The following is a 20,555-nucleotide window of genomic DNA, read 5'->3' as shown; positions in this document are numbered from 1 at the left end:
CTTCAGTCACGGACTGTCTATGGCCACTTCAGTCCGACATCGGCAGAGCTGGGCAGTTGAAACAAAGACCGTGCCCACAAAATCTAAAATATTTACTACCTGGCCCTTTATAGGAAAAGTTTTCTGCCCCCAATCTAAATGTCTGACGTCTCTATAAGTTAAAGACTTGCCATAACACATCACAGAGACAGTGTGCAGTACCAAAGCTCAGATCTGGGAACTTAAACCTGATTTAAAACCAAGTTGTGTCTTACCCAAGTCACTCTGCTTCAGCTTCTGCATATATAAACAGGGCTATTAACCAGACTTCACAAGATTATTGTGAGGACTAGACAAGAATAGCAGTTTGGAAATTATTAAATTATCTGCAAAGTTGTAATTATTAAGTAAAATCAAACAATCCACATTTAAACTTTGGTTGAAAATATGACGTGAAAAAGTCTGTGAAATGTATTTTTACACGAATTGTGTTTTTAGAAGAATGGACAAAATGGAAAACAGAAGCACCTCCAATCTAGCTCTGATGAAACTAATAAAGCCATAGACAAAACCTGTTCTTCAAATGAGTGGCATATTAAGGCACACTGTCCCAACTTCGGAAACTCAAAAGTACTTCAAGTTTTGCTTAGATGTCCTGTGTATGAGTTTATCATTTATTAAAGACCTAGAGAGTGTACCCTCACAACAGTTCATTAAATTCCATTTTAGTGAGGAGGACATAGAAGCTGAACAAGGTTTCTGGTTAGTTAAGATTCTGAGGCTCTGCATTGAACCTAATTTAGTGAATGTAATAGAGACAACGTGCCCATGATATACATTAGCAATGAGTTTTCTAACTGGAAAAGTAATCACATCACAAGTTTCAAAGTTGCAAAATATATGTAACTTTTTCTATTTTTTCCTTCCACATATGTATGTGAAAGAAAGAAAATTTTTTTAAAAAGTGGCCTTTGGACAGAAACATTTTGTTCCTGGTAGGAGCTCTAAAAGCAAAGAGTATTCCTACAGGCAAACCGATACCTGCCCTTGGATAAAGTGTACACCTGTTACTTTCCTCAATAATGGCAATGGTAATAACAGCAGCCAACTCTTACAAAACACATTCTATATGCTTTATGTGCACTACCTCACTTAATCTTCAAAGCAACAGAGTGCTACTTTTATTGTTGCCATTTGACTAATAGTAAGTGGCAGAACTGGGGATTCAAACCAAATGCCTTTACTCACATGACTATTCTGTCTACTCCCTCTCTCACTGAGCAACAGGCAAGTGAGAGTCAAGTGTTTATGCTAAATCTGCATTAAGTTCAAATCCAAAGAGCCAGGATCATACCCCAGAAAAAGCATCTAAGCCCAAACCAGATGAGGATAAACTCAGAAAGGTTTGTTCCAGCCTGAGTAACATAAGCAAACAAATACATAGTGATAATAAGCAATTACTGGTTCAACAAAGGTCAGCGAGTAAAGTACAAAACTCCAGCAAAATGTTTGCATTTGCTAAACTCTTGTTCAAATTACATGTCTCTTTATACATACTGGCAATTAGTAACACTGCCTAATCATCAAAATTTACAGTTTTAGGAGGAAAAAAGACAGAGACATTAAGAGATAAATAGGGCCAAATATTTAATGCACATTAACAAAAAGTAACAATAGACACAAGAAAACTTCTACGTGAATGCCCACTTAGGGCAGGATATGAAATGTGCAGCTTATAAACTGATCCATTCAATGTGAGCAGCTGAGGAGGGACAGGAAGAACTGGATCAAGAAAAGGAAACGGAGAAAAAAGAAAAAGACAAATGAAAGCAAGAAAGAGCACACCATGAGAGCAAAAGAATTCACCTGAAGGGGTCAGGGGCAGGGGGACCACGAATAAATGCAAAAGCCAGTGCAAAGATAAGTCCAGGCAAACAGGAAATAGATATGCACACAGAGGGATGAAGATAATTGATAGATACATAGATAGATAGCTCAAAGATGAGAGTAAATCATAAGGAAAGGAAAGGAAAATATTTTGGTTCTTCTTAAAAAGGCAAGTAGCAATCTTTGCAAGACCCATTACTCCTCTATATGTGAAAACTCACAGGAAAGAATACATGCATTTCTATTATGTAAATTTATAAATGTGGACTGCATTCCATAAATAAAATGCTGGCTCTTAAATCTTCATTGAAAGGCTTAATAAATGCACAAAATCACATGCCCAAAACACTCAATCACCTCTGCATACTGGAGTCGGTTCCAATAAGTCAGTCGGATAAAAAGGAAACATGGTTGCTTGGAAGCTATATAATCAATTTATTATACTCCTTACATATACCTATCACTACAGTAGTAGGTTAAAAAAAAAAAAAAAAGAATGAAAAAAGTGATCATACACATACACTTACCAGAAATGAGTAGATGGAAAGATACAAAAGTAGTATCGGGTGTATTACTGTGATAGGATTATGATTTTCTCTATTTTCCACTCTTGTAGTTACATTACATACAAACACACATACATAACTACGCAAGATACATAATCTTAAGCTTGTATGTACACATATATTCATATACCCCTTTGTTTATAAGACGCTAAGAAATACTTAGAAATATATAAAATAACTTATACTTAGCCACAGGAGACCAGGTGAACGCATACTCTTCCTCTGTATTTATTTAAAACCTCTCCCCTCACACGCCGCCATAGGGAACATATATTTCAGCCATCCTATGCCCTGTGTTTGAAATGAAAAGGCCCGGTGGGCTAGAAGAGCTGTAATCTGCTATTTGCTATTTCTTAACATATTCTAAGAACCTAGAGAAGCTTCAAAGTGAAAAGAGAAGGAGGGGCAGCCAAAACTACAAAGTGCCTCCTCTTAAACCTCCGGCCATTCCTTAAATTAACACTTGATATCCTAAAAGTAAAAAAGCCCATAACTTAAACACTTCATTATCTTTCAGTTCAAGCATTATTATTCAAACAACCAAATCCTAAAATCCTAAATCCCAAAAAGAGTATTATTCAGAACAGAACGATAATCAGTGAATGCGCAGAGAAGTATATGAGCATAAAGAGCCACTGACATACTTTACACATAATCGAGCTTTCAGAAGCACTGAAAATTTATTTTTGCTTCATCTAATGATGATGCAAAGTAAAATGTTTGCAAACAAAGTTTATTTCTTCTAATCCACAGCCTATAGTACTTAATTATTCCTCTTAGCAGCACTACAATCTAACACTTTCAGAAGGGCTGTGATGCTTCTGACATAGATTCAGGTCCTCTAGTGAAGACAAGCTGTGAAAAATGGGGTACGAGGAAAGGAGGAAGGTGCCGTTTACACAGTTATCTGCTCGGCTCACACCTTCGGTAGAACATCGCCAGCCAGTTAAACATTCAGTACTGCAATAATTTTGTCTCCATCCTTTTGACAATTTGTTTCACGCCTCATTTACTATGAAGAGTTAAAACATTTTAGTCAACCTTGAATTTTATTTTTTTTATCCACGGCAAAATGCAAAACCTATTCCAAGCACCAGACCACTGGTTAAAGTTCAAGCTGTGACAGGGAAATCAAGTACTTTCATTTAAACGTTGCAGAAGAAAAAAACACTAACCAGTCTTACATTTATTTTCAGTCGACATAGAACAAAATCAAGTAACAGACCTCCACATGCTTGGTTCCAAACAGCAGCAGCATTTTCTCGGTTAAAAAGAGTGGGCAACGCAGATGCCCTCCCTGTCCCCACTCACTCAGACGACATGGCAGGAGACACGGCCAGAGCCTGGACAGAACATGCTCACAAGCAGACAGAAATAATTCCTTACGATAGTGTTTTATTGTTTTCTTCAATTATTTTTTAATTTCGGATCACCACAGTACATTTGTACTGTCGGTAGCAAAGATAGTTTCAAAAATAATGATTACTCAAGATCCTATATTATTTAGAGCCATCCAAAATTCCAGTGGCTCACGTTCTGTACTCACTGAGAGCAGTGGCCAGTAATCGTCATGTTTAAATCCTTTTAAATCTTCCATGATGCAACCAGTCTCTAGGGCAGCACTGTCCCAACAAAACTTTCTGCAATAATGGGGACATTCTCCTGTGTGCTGTATTTGTGCTTTTAAAAGCAGTTAAAATGTGGCTAGTACAACTGCAGGACTTAACTTTCAATTTTATTTAATTTTAATTAATTTTAATTTAAACAGCCACATGTGGCTAGTGGCTACTATACTGGACAGAGTAGTTCTAGAGGGTACTTATAATGCTAAAAAGGCTTTCTGCCAGAAAAAAAAATCTTTTAGGAAGGATTTTTAGGAAGGGGGCAATGCTAATGAAAGCTAAACTGAGTATAAAGATCCCCTTCACGTTCTCACGGAAAAAGAAATACGCTTTAGTTCAAATCTGCTTCCTAACGGGGGACGGGGTGGGGGCTCAGAAGGAACATGTACAATAAAAAGGTTTGCCACGGGGAAAGGGGAGTCCCAGTGACTCCTCAGAACCACGTCCCCTAGGACACTCGGAAGAAGGAGCCGTCTCCCCTGCTGACTGGGGGGTCGCCGCGCCCACCATGTGCTTCCTGGAGGATTTCGTTTTCTCTCTCTCTAACCAAATGACGCTCAGTAGATGGATATCTTTCTTCATCAACTTTTCCAATATCCTCGTAGAGTATCAAATGACATGAATACAAGCAAGAAAAAAATGCTATTAAAATGACAGTTTCCACAATATAAATTCACACCACTCGTCTAACTCTCCTCCTGCCAATCCCTGCTGAGAAGTACAGTACGACATCTGAGAACACAGTGGACTCAGAACGCCTGGGCTCACCTGTGCCTACACCACGTCCTCGATAGTGCCTGAGGTTCACCCAGACCGTGCCTCGTTTCCTCCTTTGTCCACTGGGTACAACCACAGTCCTTACTTCACAGGGAACGCATGCATGGCTCTTAGCACGGTGCTTGACACCTAGTAACTGTCCAAAAGTGTATTACATTACTAATTATTCAATCCATATTTCAGTACAATGGAAAAACAAGTGATTTCCCTTTGAGATTCAGGTACCATGAGAGAATCTGACCTATAGTCTGTAATACCTGAAAGGGGATTTGTATATGAGTTGTGATTTAAAGGATGGTTTCATTATAAATACATGGTAGAAAACACATACCAGCATTAAATTAACTATTTTAACATCAAAGAATAAGTTACACACACAAAGCAAACTGTTACAGAATTGCCAAGTTTTTAGTGGACAGTCTTGAACGCCAAACACCAGCTCTCAAACACAGGTTTTCAGGAGAAGAATGAGAAAATGTATAATAACAACTTTTATTCCTCCTACTGACCACTGCTTAGCCTAAGATTATCGGCACAGAAGTCACAATAACGCAAGTTAATTCTCCAAATGCAATAATCTATTTTAGAAGTCTCTCCAGACACTCAAAGATGTCCCCCTCAGCCCAGCTGACTATTCACGTTCACAATCGCTATACCAAAGATATCAAGAGCACCCAACACATATTAGTAGTCCAATATATTACAAAACTTATTTTCTGAAACGTCTGGAAGTATCTTTATAAAAACCTCAGCCTACACCACAGTGGAATAACCTCTGCCTTAACAAAGTAAAGGCAGCATGGCCTTCTGAGTTAATGTGACTCAGGTTTGAATCCTGAGTCCATCGTATAATGGCCTTGGTCAAAGCACATGTGCCCCTCTGGTCCTACACGTCCTCAGAATCTACAAAATGGGGACAGCAAAACCTGTCATGTGGGAATGTTGCAAGGATTAAATCAGAGGGCTTATATGACGTGTGTAGTCCCTCAGTGACCATGAATTGTGTCCTGCCATTTGTCAGACAACGCATCAGACAGACACTAGGGGTTCAGGAAGAGAAAGGCCCCCTCCCGTGCCCACCCAAGCAGAATCTGGTCCACCGGGAGAGGAAAAACGGCCAAGTGACATTTAAGGGAGCCCTGAGCACAGCACCTGGGCACAAAGAAGGCACACAGCAAACCTGAGTTCTTTACCCCTCTTCTCAATTAAAATTTTTAAAAGTTTTTAAGCAACAACAACAAAAAAAACACACTCCGCTTCCAATCATCTCAAAGCTCTTTCTCGCCTCGTACTCACTCCTCGGCCTACTGCAGCTCGGCTCCTCCCTGCCTTCTCTTCCCCAGGTCATCAGTGACCAAGTAACCAAGATGTCCTCTCGTTACTGGACCATTCCTCAGAGCTTACCATGCACACCTGGGCATGTCTTTCTCCCAGAAATCTCCGTCCCCGCGGCTTCTGTGGACTCTCCTACATCTTCCCTCTCCTTGCCTGGCTCTTTGGCTGGCTTCTTTTCACCCGTGCTTCTGCAAACTTCTCAGTGCCCTTCCCTTTTCCACACGTGTGCTCCCAAAGGCAAACTCACGAACCTCACTCTCTGCTGATACCTCACGCTGAGAACCCACCTTTACACGGTGGGCCCAAGTCGCCCTCCTCTACTCCAGACCCCTATTTCCGATCTGCCAACAAGCATCTCCATTTACCTGGTCGGAACACATCTCAAACCCAACACGTCTCTTACTAAATATACATGATGATAAAAAAGCAACTGAACAGCTTCAAAAAGTTACAGTACCACGTGACTTCTCCCTGTAGAATCAGATCAAGAACTCAGCATCGCCTCATCCTCTCAACTTGGAAGAAATGAAAGCAGCGCTAAGGCTCCATTTGCCATTTCAACTATTGACAGTCAAAATGCTATATTTGATCACTGTCCTGCGATACAAGAGGTATGTGCTGAACATTTGTTTGTTAAGACTATTATAAAGAAATAATCACGATAGTTGCTTCAAACATTGATTTTTATTATATATCCATCTATAGCCTCAGTACTAAATAATCAATATGTGAAAGTGTTCAATTCTTTTGACTTCCCCTGTGCTGCTGTTCGCCCTACTATAAAGGGTACCGCCCCCCGCCCCTCACCATGTGGATGGGTGGTTCTGTTCTCTCTGGGAGTAAATTTTGCTGGAAGGTAAGCCTTAGGTAGCAGGGGATGGGTTTCTTTTTATTGTATCCATCACACAGAAGGTGCAGAAAGGTATCAAAAGCTCTTTGGTCAAGTACATACATAAAATAACAAAGTATCTAGCAATTAACTGTTGGTAATCAACTTAGGTCTCCCACCCACCCGCAAACCTAGCTTCCCACTTTTCTTTTCCAGCGCTTTGGGGTATAGAAGGGTTTCCTCGAAATGTCCCAGTACTATTATACTCAGTGTTTCTCCTACAGCTTGGTGCTCAAGGCTCTCGAAGACATCAGGACATGTAAGGCTTGGCTTGCTTCTCACTGGATTCCCTCGCAAGGTCATCAGGCATTAGCCAGCACAGCTTGTTTCCTCCCTGTGGCATGGCAGAACTTGCCCCATCTCACCTGTCTGCTTCTATGAGCACCTCACTTCTAACTTGCTGCCTCACAGCGGCTTGACTAACTTCTCCACGATGTACTTATAACACGGCAAAAGGAAAGTTACCGTGGAGAACCAAATAACTATCATCTATGCTTGAAAAGGGAGGGAATGGCTTCATTCTTCTCCAACAGTGTTAAGTTCATGAGCACTGTGCCAGTTATTTCCTTAGGGCTTTCAGAGCTGTTTCAGGATGTTAAGATTGCACTTGTCGAAAATTGTAGCACTAGATGAATGACACATTACTAAAGAAATTCTCTGAAAGGACAAACACAGGTAGACAGGTATTAGCTTTCTAGGCAAAAGATACCTTTTATCCTAACAAACAAGATTAAAATGTGGCTGCTAGGACACTGAAGACGACCATTTCCTTCAAAAGTTTAAAGAATCAAGCACAATTAAAGGTCCAGTCTTAGAGAAAAGAACTTTCCTGTGACATACAGCAACAGTATGTTACCAGTTTTGTTTTTTCTTTCTGTGCATTCTTAAAAATACTGCTAATCCATTTGCTTGAGATGGGTTAGGTGTACTCAGCATTAACTTCAAAAACTACAAATCTATGATTACTCCAGTAGTGACTATTACTTATTCTAATTAATAAAGCAAAAAGCAAAGATCCTTATAAAATAGTAAACGAAGAAAGCCTCCATTTAATTCTAAGCTAAAAACAACATCATGAAGCTATGTTATTTGAAAACATTCTCAGCCTCAAGTTAAGGAGTGAGCAGGAGGTGAGGAAACCAGAAGTTGAAAACCCAGGACATAGACAGAGCCAGTACTGTGATCTTTCCTACTGGTTAAGTGGGATTTAACTCATATAGCTGATCTAAGACCAGGTTTTGAGCCAAAGTGATTTTTTTAAAAGCTGTGAGATTTGGTTTTTGACAAATTTTAAAAGAGAAATAGTTGGGGATATAAAAGGGAAATTTCCCAGGATTGTACCTTGGCATAAGACATAAGTAGGAAGAGGAAGACTTATAGGGTCCCAAGACTCATCCCAGTATCCTGTGGCCTGGCCAGCCTAGAAGCTCCTCAGGTAAGTAAGCGACAAAGCAGAACGAGGCATCCGGCTGGGTCCAGTGCTTGAGTGCTTCTAGTATCTTCCCAATGCCACTGAATCTGGCTCCAGAATGGCCATGTGGCAATAGCAAAGAGAAATAATCCCAACACTACGTCATGTAATGACCTCGTCAAAGAATCAGGATTCTTCGGCCTTACAGTTCTTCTCTTAACTATGCATTAACATCTTGATTATTCTAAGATTACTAATTTGAGGGGTTGTCTTACAACTTTCACCACCACAGCAGTTCACTCTGGGCAAATAAACACTAAATTTTATTTGTTTGGTTTTACTCTAAAATTCTCTCCTCCAGATGGCTACATTCTCCCTTCTCTCCTACCTTCTGACCCCTGTCACCTGTTCTCTCTTCATACTTTCTTGGACTAACAGATTTCTGAACTTGTAACACCAAGTGACCCTGAGACATTGTCCAGTCCATTCATCCACGTTCCCATCCAAAACTATTTATTAAGCACAATTAGGTACTAGACGCTGTTGTAGAGGCTAGCCCATCACCTCCCCAACCCAGAGCCTTCAGTCACAGCTACACATAACCCCACAGAAAAGAGAATCCATGCTCCTCTTAAAATACCAACAGACTGTTTCACAGCCCTCTTTATAACTCAACTCAACCCAATGACCCAGATTGTGGGACAGAATTTCTAACAGGCGGATGTAAATTAATGTTCAGTGACACAATCAGAAAAATCCAACAACCACCTTTATGCCTTTGGAGCACATCCCTCTTCTTTGCCTGGTATGACTGTAAAGCAAAATACACTAAAAGCTCCTCAACTGTAAGAATGTAATTCTACATGTCTAATGGATAACAAAAAAGTCTGTTTACCTAAATTTTACCTCTAGTTTGCCAATGACCTCTGTGGGCGCACAGGCCATTCCACAGCCTGACAGCATCCAAATCCCAGAGGGGACGGCCTTGGAGACCTTGCCTGCCTCCCTGGGTGATCCTAATGTGCAACCAGGCTTGAGAACCACTCCTTCAGTAGACAGAATGCAGGCTTTAGCATCACACAAGCCTGGGTATGAAACAAATTTCTTGATGCTACCAGTTCACTGGTCTATAAAACAGGGAGACGGCCTCCCAAGACCACTGAAAGGACTGCAATTGATAAGTACGATGTATATGGAAAGACATTCAACATTACTACTTATTAGGAAACGCAAATCAAAACCACAATGAGATACCATCTCACACCTCTTAGCCTGGCTATTATCAGAGACCAGAAATCAAAGTGCAGAGGATGTAGACAAAAGAGAACCCTGGAACACTGCTGCCGGAACTGTAAAATGGTACAGCCACTATGGAAAACGGTATAAAATCAGGACCAGAACTACCACCAAAACCACCTAAATGCCCATGGATAAAAAAGATGTTTCCTGTGTGTGTGTGAGAAATAAAATACTACTCAGCCATAAAAAAGATGAAATATTGCCATTTCCAACAACACGGATGGATCTTGAGGGTATTATGCTCAGTGAAGTCAGTCAGACAGAAAAGGACAAAAACCTTATCTTTTCAATAATGTGAAATATAAAACAAAAAAAGTAACAAACAAAACAAAAATGACATCGAAGATACAGATAGCAGAATGGTAGTTACCAGAGGAAAATGCGGGTGGGGCGAGGACGAAATGGGTAAAGGGGGTCAAATACGGAGTAACAGACAGAAACTAGAATTTTGGTGGTGAGCACGCAACAGAATATACAGATACTCAATTATAATGTTGTATACCTGAAACTTACATGTTATTAACCGGTTACCGCAATAAAAAATTTAATTAAAATAAATTAATGATATACACCCTTAAAAAATATATACAATGTGCCTGGCACACACAGTAGGTGTTCCATAACAGAAGCTATCATTAATGTTGTTGCTTTTATTATATCACTATTATTTAAAGCTCTTCTAATAATATCACTATTTAAAGCTCTTCTAAAAATCTTTCTCTGAACCTGCATTTCTTTATTTGAGAGACCAAGAATAGGAAGCAATGTTTTCTAAGTTTTACCAATCACATCTGACTAAAATGAGAGGTCGATTTCACATATCCCCACATAAGATTTATACAGGCCGCCCTTCAAAAAAAAAAAAATCAAAGTCTGTCTGCTGACTAACTAGCATCTTGACATTTTTTCTGCCTCATCTACACCAGCGGGCCTCTCTCCTGGGAGCATCACTCTGCACTTGTCCACGCTGACTCTAATCGCAGGCTGCCTTGCTCCTCCAACTGCAGAATTACTGTCTTCTCAGGTACAGGCCGCTCCTCCTTACCTCCACCCTTGCATTAATCTAATTTTGTGAGCCAACTTGCTGCTCCATCTTCCCAATTGCACATAAAGATGCTGGTAGGACAGAGTCCTGCCATCTATGCACTATCGCTCCCTCTGTCTGCCATGTTAACAGAAATCCAGGAAAGGCCCTGGATTCTGCACGCTCATGACCAAACACATCTCCCGTGTTTTTTTGTTTGTTTGTTTGTTTTTTGGTTAGTCTTCCTACGGAAAAGACACAAGTCTTCAAGTCAAATAATTTTGCTTCCCTCTTAGTCTACTGTTTCCATTGCGCACGTTCCCACAGACGTCCTCTTTTGCACCCTGCAGAAAGAGCAAGGTATCTACAACACCGCCCACAGAGCTCATGATGGATGCGCCGACCCATGATATTTCATAGGCCCTAATGTACACAGGAAAGGCTCGGCTCTGAAAGGCACACGGAAGCACTCAAATTTCCGACTGCTCTCATCATCCCCTCCTCTTGCTAGGTGGGAACTAGCTGGAGTAACCCTTCAGACCCCTTATTCTTACTATGAGAACTTTCCTGCTGGATACTGTCCTACCAACCTAATCAAATGTCATGGCTACTATTCATACTGAACTTTACTTTAATTTCAAATATGTTTACTAACAAAGCAAAAATAAACATTCTTTAAAACTGGTTTTAATAAAAACCCAAAATTCACAAATCATTACTTTTATTAATCACTATAAAACTGAGTGAGAATGCTCACATGAGTAAAGCTATCTCTGTAAGTATCAGTTTATTTCCAAATTTTATAGGGCAAAGCCAGGAAACGTGATGATTCTTCCAGGAAGAGGTGCTAACATTCATCTCTCCAACTTTCTAATGACTTCTACTTTCGAAAGGCTGGTGTAAATTAAATGTACTTAAGCCCATGCTTGCCCACGATATTAAAATTACTTAATTCTCAAGTATTATTAACATATAAAAATTCAAAGAAGATTTCAAAATTTTAGGTTAGAAAGGAAGAAAAAGAGAAAAGTCAAAACTAATTAGACATGCCCATAACAACAATGTCCTTTCTCAAAGCACATTGTTCCCGACTCCTACGTTCATCTCCCTCTGGCCGTGCTTCTTCCAGATCCTTCATATCAGCACATTATCCAGACCACGGGACATTCATCCTCCACAAGGTAGAAAGCTTGCCTGCCTCCCTGTGTTATCTGTCCGCGTTCCATTTGAATCCAATTTCCTTGCATTACCTCTGCCCAGGTCAGGGATGAATGGCTGTCAAATTCCCAGCGGAATAAAAAGAAAAACCCTTTCTTCCTGAGGCAGCAAGTTTCAATTCACAGAGCACATGGCTAATCTACATATGTGAAGGTCACGGCACTTCAGTCAAAGAGGTTAAGAATGGAACAGCTCACGTAAGGGGTTGTCTTTAACATCTTGGCATGATGCCCAACAAGTAATATTGTTGAAAAGCAATAGATAGCTTCTGGCAGCAGCAAGGGGGAAAATATTTTGATCATGTGATGCCACACACACTACCTACTTTATTTCACGTGTGAAACTTTGAGAGTTCCTAAAACCCCCACATACGCAAATCAAATCCAGATTTCGGCTTTACCGGTTTAGCCATGCTGGTACACCTTCCTCTTCAAAAAAACACACATATGAAATTTCTAGATGCGCTGAGAATAAAACTTCAACATAATAAAAATCATTTGGCTTGAATATCTTAAAAGCTAATTACAACTACCTTGTATTAATTTTTCAATGAACCATTTGGCTACTTAGACCAGGAAAGGGTATATAGACTAACAAAGCAACATTCCCCTAAATCATCCAAATACATATAGCTGCCTTAAATAAAATTCTCCTTTCCCCTCTACGCTTCTCTCTCCTCAATAACATAGCGATATGGAAAACTGTAGGAACTTAATGCACAACGAAAGACAAAACACAAAACTGCTTTTCGCATCCTATCTTAACCAATTGTAGAATAAAAGTAAAACACTACTAAAGTATTCACGCTTCTGACAAACATCTCGGTGGAGGAAGGACAAAGTCTGGCCACACGTAATGGACACCAGGTGAGAAACAAAGTCTCTGGCGGAGCCCGTCTCCGGCTGCTGTCAGCCTGGCACCTCCCGGAATGTCTTCTCTGTTCAGCCAAATGAAATTAAAGGGAGGAAAGGGAAGATGTTTAAACCCAGCAAAATCATAACACATGTGACTACAACTTTTAAAACTTCAGCACTTAACAATAATAAGCTACTTGTTTAATATATAAAGAAAATTAATCAGAAGCAAAAGATCCACTTCACCCATTTGAAAGTTGTCTGCCTACCAGCAATTTCCTTGAGCTCAAAATTCAGACTGCTCGTGAAGCCAGAGTTATTCAAGCCATGTTTCTAATTAAATGGGACAATAAGTAAAATAAACTACAAACTACCTATTTAATCACTAATATTCACTCACGAATCTAAGAACATTCCTCTGCGATAAACTACGAGCAACGCAACATTTAACGATTTACCGATCGTCTCTGGACCCCTTTTACCTGGCACTGCGCCCCTGCCCCAGGACACTAGATGTTTGCTGATGATGGTCAAATTCAATGTTCCAATTATCGATCCTCTGAGTTTATTTTTTACCAGTTAAAAAAAAATATGACCATAAAAAATACCTGCAAAACTACAAGAGACATTTTAGAAATGTGATCGGTTGTTCCATAACTTTTCCTAAACACCTGGTAAGATAAAGACATATCAGGCAATGAAAAATTGAAACGTCTAGATTAGAAATATGCTTCAAGTACCAACGTATTTGTTCTGAAAGACTAAACAGGCTGTTAAATTAACTAATACAGAACAACACATACCTCACTTTAATTTCTGATCCATGAGAAAGTACAGTCATTTGTTACTGTTTGCCAGGTCCTGTAGTAGAATTTTATGACATCTACTTCTCACAACAATCGCGTAAGTCAAGTATTCGTTCTCATCCCTTTAGAAATGAGAGAACTACAAACCTCGGAGAGGTGAAGCAATTTGCTTGAAGTCCCACAAGTGGTAAATGTCCAAACTAACCCGCACACCGTCAGCTCCTGCCCTTCCTCCTGCTTCCCACCCCCTGCCTGTTCACCTGAAGTCCTCCTGTATTGACTTGTCCAGCTGTACTGACTAAAGCTGATTTGCAAAGAGCCTGCGAGTACCCACACCCCAACCTAGTGTCCAGGAGGTATCCCTCCAGCATCAAAATTTCTCCCACCTGAACTGTTCTTACTGTATTATGTAGAACTGTACTGTGTGGCACGTTCACCTGTCCTTAGTCATTGTGTTGCCAATTTGTCAAGGTCCAGGCCCTAGTCACCAAGGGATCCATCAACCAACACAGAGCCAGGCACAGGGCAGGCTCTCCACAAACATCTGTCTGATGCCCCAGCAATCGTTACAATTGACACACGGTCCCAAAGCCCTGACATATAAAAGACTATTCAATACAGTGAAAGTAAAAGAACTAAATTTTAATTCTTTCACACTAAGGATACTATAAAGTCATTTCTGTTAAATGATACCCACATGATACCCAAAACAATAATCCAAATTAAGATCACTTTCTCACCAATGTCACAGTGCCTAAGAACAATCTCCAAGTGCGCTGACCTTCCATATAAAATAGTGAAACACTGACTGAACAGATTTCCTTGAAACTGATATTGGAAATATGTAATATATTCATCATGAGGCTTTCAGTTTAGATACATTATATATTCTTCGAAGAGTTCTTAGATGATGCACTTGGAGGGATGCAGTCTTTCTGCATAGAACTACAGAACAATGATGTAGCCATTTATTTTAATTTCCACTTAAACACCAGGAGTCTATGATCAGTCACCAGGGAAAATGATGGATCATATGTTATATTTACTCTTTGCACCTTAAGCACCAAGTGGTGCTCAATAAGAATTTATTCATAATAGAATTAAATTTTGGCCCCGATACTTTTAAAATCTCAGTATAGAAAATGTAAAAAACAAAACAAACAAAACTGTCTCTACATATTTGAGGCGCACCCTTGGCATTCTCAAATTTGGCATTCTCTGTTTTGACTATACAAGAGCAGCAGCCCTAATTATATTCTTGCTAAGCACCAAATCTGAATCATATATTCAGTGAAGTGAAGCAGTTACAGAAGCAAGTTACTTAACTAATGAGAGACCACAAGTGCACCACACCGAATCTCAAAAAAGCCTGGTTTTAAATTTTTGAAACTTTGTTCCTTTGCCAAAAGTACCACTTCCCCTAAAAAGCCAGTTGTTTTTTGCAGATCATGAAAGTGGAAAGGTCTAAGTTTAAGAAAGGAATGATTCTTGGCTAGAGAACAGAATTTACTAATTAATATTAAGGATGGAATAGTAAACGGGGCAGCAGCTCATTGCAATGACGTCAGTACACCGTAGGCTCTAGGGGTAAACCAAAACCAATTCATGTAACTGTCTACACGAGTCCCAGTCAGTACAAAACTACATTTTGTGAGAGAAACTACAGCGGAAATCACAACGTCTGTATTTGCACAGGCCTCAGTTTCTATTCATTGAACATGTCTGGTAGCTAGTGTAGTTTAATAAGCTGTTCAGAAGTGCATAGATAATTACGCACTTTTTTTTTTTTTTTTTTTTAATTCAAAGCAGCATAGAATTTTGCAGGTGGAAGGGGTTACCTGACTGATGGAGGCAGAGACTTGTCCTCCACCACACCCTGAAGTGGGGCAGTGCCAGGAAGAGAACAAGAATCCAGGTCTCCTCACTCTTCCGGGGGAAGGGAGGTGGGAAAAGAAGAGGTGCCAGCACAGATGCCATAGGATTTACAGCAATGACCTCGGCGATGACCCTGCCCAGCGGGCAACATTCCAGATAAGGAAACTGAGCGCCTGCCCTGCCTCAGAGAAAATGGGCAGCGAAGTCTACAAATAAATCAAGGTCTGACCAACCCCAAGCCCGTGATCTTTCCATTACATCAGGATGCCTTGTAATACATTCCACATTCTCTCATAACTCCTCATAATCACAGAATAAACTAATATACAACAAACATACCAGTTCCCTTAGAAATATGTCTGCTCCTCAGAAAGATACTGGCTCAGCAGTGCAGTAGCAATGTTTTTACACTTCTGTTTCCAAGGTTATTTATAATTCATTGGGTAAAGTGAATTTATTATAAAAAATACAAACTGGAAGCAGAAAATTTAAGGAATATTAAAAAGGGTTTACAGCTTGATATATATAAATATATGGTCATTGAATCTGAAATTTTGCTTCTTAAAATTTCAGAAATTAGAAACCAAGTTTTAGACAAATTTTATAATTACCAATCATCTCAAAATAAGGCTATTAAGTATGGTCAGTGCTTTAATTTCTGAGATGCTCATCACAAAAAAAAAACAGGGGATACTAAGAATTCTGGAACAGCCTCCACTAATCATCAATGCCTCGCTTTCTGAAAGGTTTATTTCGAGACCCAGAAGCAATAGCTGAATTTACTCCTCAGCCAGCATACATTATCTAAACAGTTACCAAAAATACTCCAGCAATCTAAGTATCTTCCTAAATCTGAGCAGACTATTTTAACTTTTTTCCAAGAGCCCATGAAATGTAGAAAACTGAAAAAAGGACCACTCTATATAAATTTCAAAGTGATCATATTTTTCTTCGTTTAGTTATTATTCTCCGTAGTAGACCTATATTTTGCTCTGGCACAAAGCCAGTAATTGATTGGTAGAAATGGAAAGAAAATCACTAGCTCCTGTTAGCTGTACCACAACAATCTACAATTATTTGTATTGCCAAAATCTACTCCCCTACCCCAAAAAAAAGCAGACCAACAGACAGACAGCTGACCCACATGGTTGCTATTTGCACGTTGTTTAAATGAACCTGTTCTAAGTCGACGATGCCAAAACATCATGCCCGGGGACAGTGGGCACTGGCGCTGACAGTCTCCCTCTGCCTGAACTGCACACTAGAGCAGCAGCATTCCCTAGATCCTGGCTACCGTCTGTGTCTGGCACAAGGCTGATTAAGAAAATGGGTGCTCAATAAATATTTGCCAACTGATCACCCAGAGTAGATATTTATCTAACATACACCTCATAGCATACACAAATGCTAAATGTTTACACCTTAAGAAATAATTGTTGCTGCCCACTACAAGCTTTTAAACCACAGCTCATTTTTTCTGTGCCCTCTGTGAAATCCAGTGTTAAAGTACATAACTGATCATATAAAGATGAAACTATGTATCAGCATCAGTAGCAGCTAAAATACAATTCCAATATTTTACACACTAAAAAAAAGCCTGTTCACAAGAAATACTAACCAGGACCTACAAAGCATCCCTTTGCAGCTGCTCTAAAATATAATTAAGGGGCCAATGATCCTAATTTGGGAATTTTTCCATGTACCAAGAATTTCTGCCATTTTGCAAGGGACTATAAATTAAAAAAAAAAATGATGGGGAAAGCACAAATTTGGGGCTTAGAACACTAGAAAAAGGACACGGCGTCATGTGGATTGGTTGTTTGTCCTGGGGTGGGGTGGTGGGGTGCCCCAGAACTTAAAATGCAAATAAAAATATTATCATTGTAAATGATTTTTACTAACAGTAGAAAGATAAAATCCATAATTGTAAAAAGAGGCTAAAAATGCAAAGAGAAAAATAAGGGAAAAATGATGACACTAACAGTTCATTTCCATTCCCTATTATCTAACAAAGCCCCAAGGTTCTCTCAACAAAGTAGCCCAAACTTTTAAGTAGAAAGGTTTCGAAAAGCTGCTTTTAAACGTTTAATGACATAACTGACAATAAAATAACTAACCTACAAAACACACATTTCTAAATAGACAAAACCTGAGTCAGCTACCCCAATGTTAGAATCTGGAGGAAGAAATAAACGTTAAAAAAAAACAAACAAAAAAACACATTATCTTGGAGGAAGAATTTACTAGTAAAATATGAAGGGGCAAGATTAATGGTTAAAAAAGTTAAGATTTTATATTACTTACAATACACACTAATAACAATTTTAAAGTTGGACATGAAGAAAAGGAAGAAAATATATATTTTTTTATTTCAGTTTGGGAAGATAAAAACGTTCTGGAACGGAGGGGGTGATGGCTGCACAATAACATGAATGTACTCAATGTCACTGTGCACCTAAAAATGGTTAAAATGGTAAATTTTATGTTATATATTTTTACAATAGAAAAATATGTATATGTAATTTTTTAGCATCTCATATTTTAAAAAATATATATGGCCTAGGATTTTCTTCTGGATTTCATCAAATATGGCTTCCCTTTCCAGAGTCACCTAATAAGGAATGAGGTCTTGTGCAGTTCTCAAGTTTCATCTTTCATCAAGGCCCAAACGAGACACTGAGGAGTAAGCACATCCTACTGAGGATGGTTAGCAGAGGCCAAATCTAGTTCAATTCGAAAGGACCATGCTGCTATGACAGATCTATTCCAGATTCTGCTGCTATTTAGCTCAGAATGTCTACTGGTAAGTCAGATATGCTTAAGATTCTAGGGCTTTAGTCTCTTTCCTAGCAATAAATATCATTCAAGAAACAAATTAATTTCATCATTAGTTCATCTGTCAAACTCAGCAGCCTTGTAATATTTGTGGCACTGATCCATTCAGAAGTGGGTTTGAAAAATGCCTGTTGGATTCTATTGAAATAAGTAAATCCAAGGAAATAGTCGTCTTAGAATTACTCCAAGTTAGACTTTGAAAATGTTTGCTGAAAATATTTGCTGGAAATACAGTTTTACTTTGACAAATTCACTCAGTCACACAATTAATGTGAACTGTTAAAACTACGATAATCAACAATTACATTCATTTTGATGTTAACATAAGGCAAAATAAGTGGACATTTAATGATATCTAGGTAATGATACCTAAATCATTTTCTTTCCATCAAATTTCTAAATGAAAAAGTCAGTAAAGTAGATCAAGTTTTTAGATCAAAATTCATTCAATCACCCAATTATACCAAAAAGGGACACTTAGCCTTGAATAAATAGCCTCCAAACTGAAAAAAGCAATACTGCATAATAGACTTTCATTTATGATACATAAATACACCGTTGGTGGATGAGCAGTTTTGCCTGGTACTTCCCTCCCACACCACAGGGAACTAGGACTTGGGCTTACTCAGCCTCAAGCATGCATACACAGTAAGAGCGTGGCTCTGCTTTACATATCCACAGAGAATCTGCAGTCTCCTGAGAAAGAAAGGACACTTCTGGAAAGGCGCACAACCAAAAACTACCCAATTCCAAAAAGGCCTAGGACATGGATACGGCCCCTGAAGTACAAAAAGCATTGTAAAATGTCATAAAATGTTCATAAATGCATGTTCAAAATCAAAATGTTGCCAAAAAAAAAATACTGGAGTAAGTTTTATTAATATTCATTTTGAACCTCCATAAATCTGTTGCTTTAAGTAACACATGACAGTTCTTTCAAGCATAAATATAAGCCTCAAATTTACAAATCTACACTGTCCAAAATGAAAGTGACACAAGTGAAATATTAGTTCCTTCTCCACCAGAACAGATCAAAGCACACGGATCAGTGTGCTGAGCAGTGTCGGTCTAGTGCAGTGAGAAAAGCCTCTATTACTTAGGACACTGAGAAAAAGCTAACATAGTTTCCTATGCATCCAAAATTCACACCTCCAAATCAGTTTTCAAAATAAACAGCAAAATGTCATAGACCTCCCAACAAATTTCAAATCAAACCACTCACTTCCTAGGAGAGGACAAGGTTAAATAAATGAAATGATTATCTTTTCAGTTTGCCTGTCATATTGATATTTATCCTAGGGAAATAAGTAAGGTCCTCTTACATCAGAAGTCATTTTCTTTAGATACACCCAGCCCCAAATTATAAAGTAATGAAGTCCATTAATAAGGAAATAGAACTGAAAACTCAACCCCATTCTATTACACCTGTCTTTTTAAAAATGTCTGTGTCTAATAAAATTACCAAATGAGTTTATATTGAGCCTTCCTCCACATTGCCTTACATTTCTAAAAGTGGTTCTCAAACCAGAATTAATGCCTTTTTTATACCAAAGTGAAGACGTTATTCTCTAAAGTCGAATGAAGGAACACGATATTTAGAAAGTAGGCACACACTTCTGATACTATATGACACTGGGGAAAATGGAACGAGTATAAAAAGCCTTGCCAAAAATTCTTTCCTAAATATAGATAAAAAACAAAACCAAAGAAAAAAGAGAGATTAAAGTTCCTCATTACAGACTCAAAGTAAGAATATGTTGTTTCCTGGAATATACTTATCGATTTTGTGTTAACACAACCATAAATTTAAGTGATAGTTGTCTTAAACAGTAGTTGCCATTAAAAAAAAGAAAAAAGGAAAAAAACTGTCAAAGTAAGTACACAGAAATCGGGATCTCTAATGAAAAGTTTAAACCATGCATAATTGCATCCCAAATAACCTAGGAAAAAAGAAAATTACACATTTTTGTTATATTTTGTTTTTTAAATGAGGCCTTTTCTATGAACCACAGCTGCCAATTCCCCATCTTCTAACCATAGAGCAGCCAGCCAGCCATACCTCAGCAAATATATAAATTTAGGCCACAAAAATGTCTTTACAACATTGAAAATATCATATAGAGTAAGATTTCATTGAGAGGTAAAATGGGGAGTCATGTTATGCTATAATGTATCTTA

This window comes from Pteropus alecto, unplaced genomic scaffold (assembly GCF_000325575.1).
Source record: "Pteropus alecto unplaced genomic scaffold, ASM32557v1 scaffold195, whole genome shotgun sequence".
NCBI classification, from domain to species: Eukaryota; Metazoa; Chordata; class Mammalia; order Chiroptera; family Pteropodidae; genus Pteropus; species Pteropus alecto.
The sequence above is the reverse complement of the archived record's forward strand: the minus strand, read 5'-3'. Positions refer to the sequence as shown.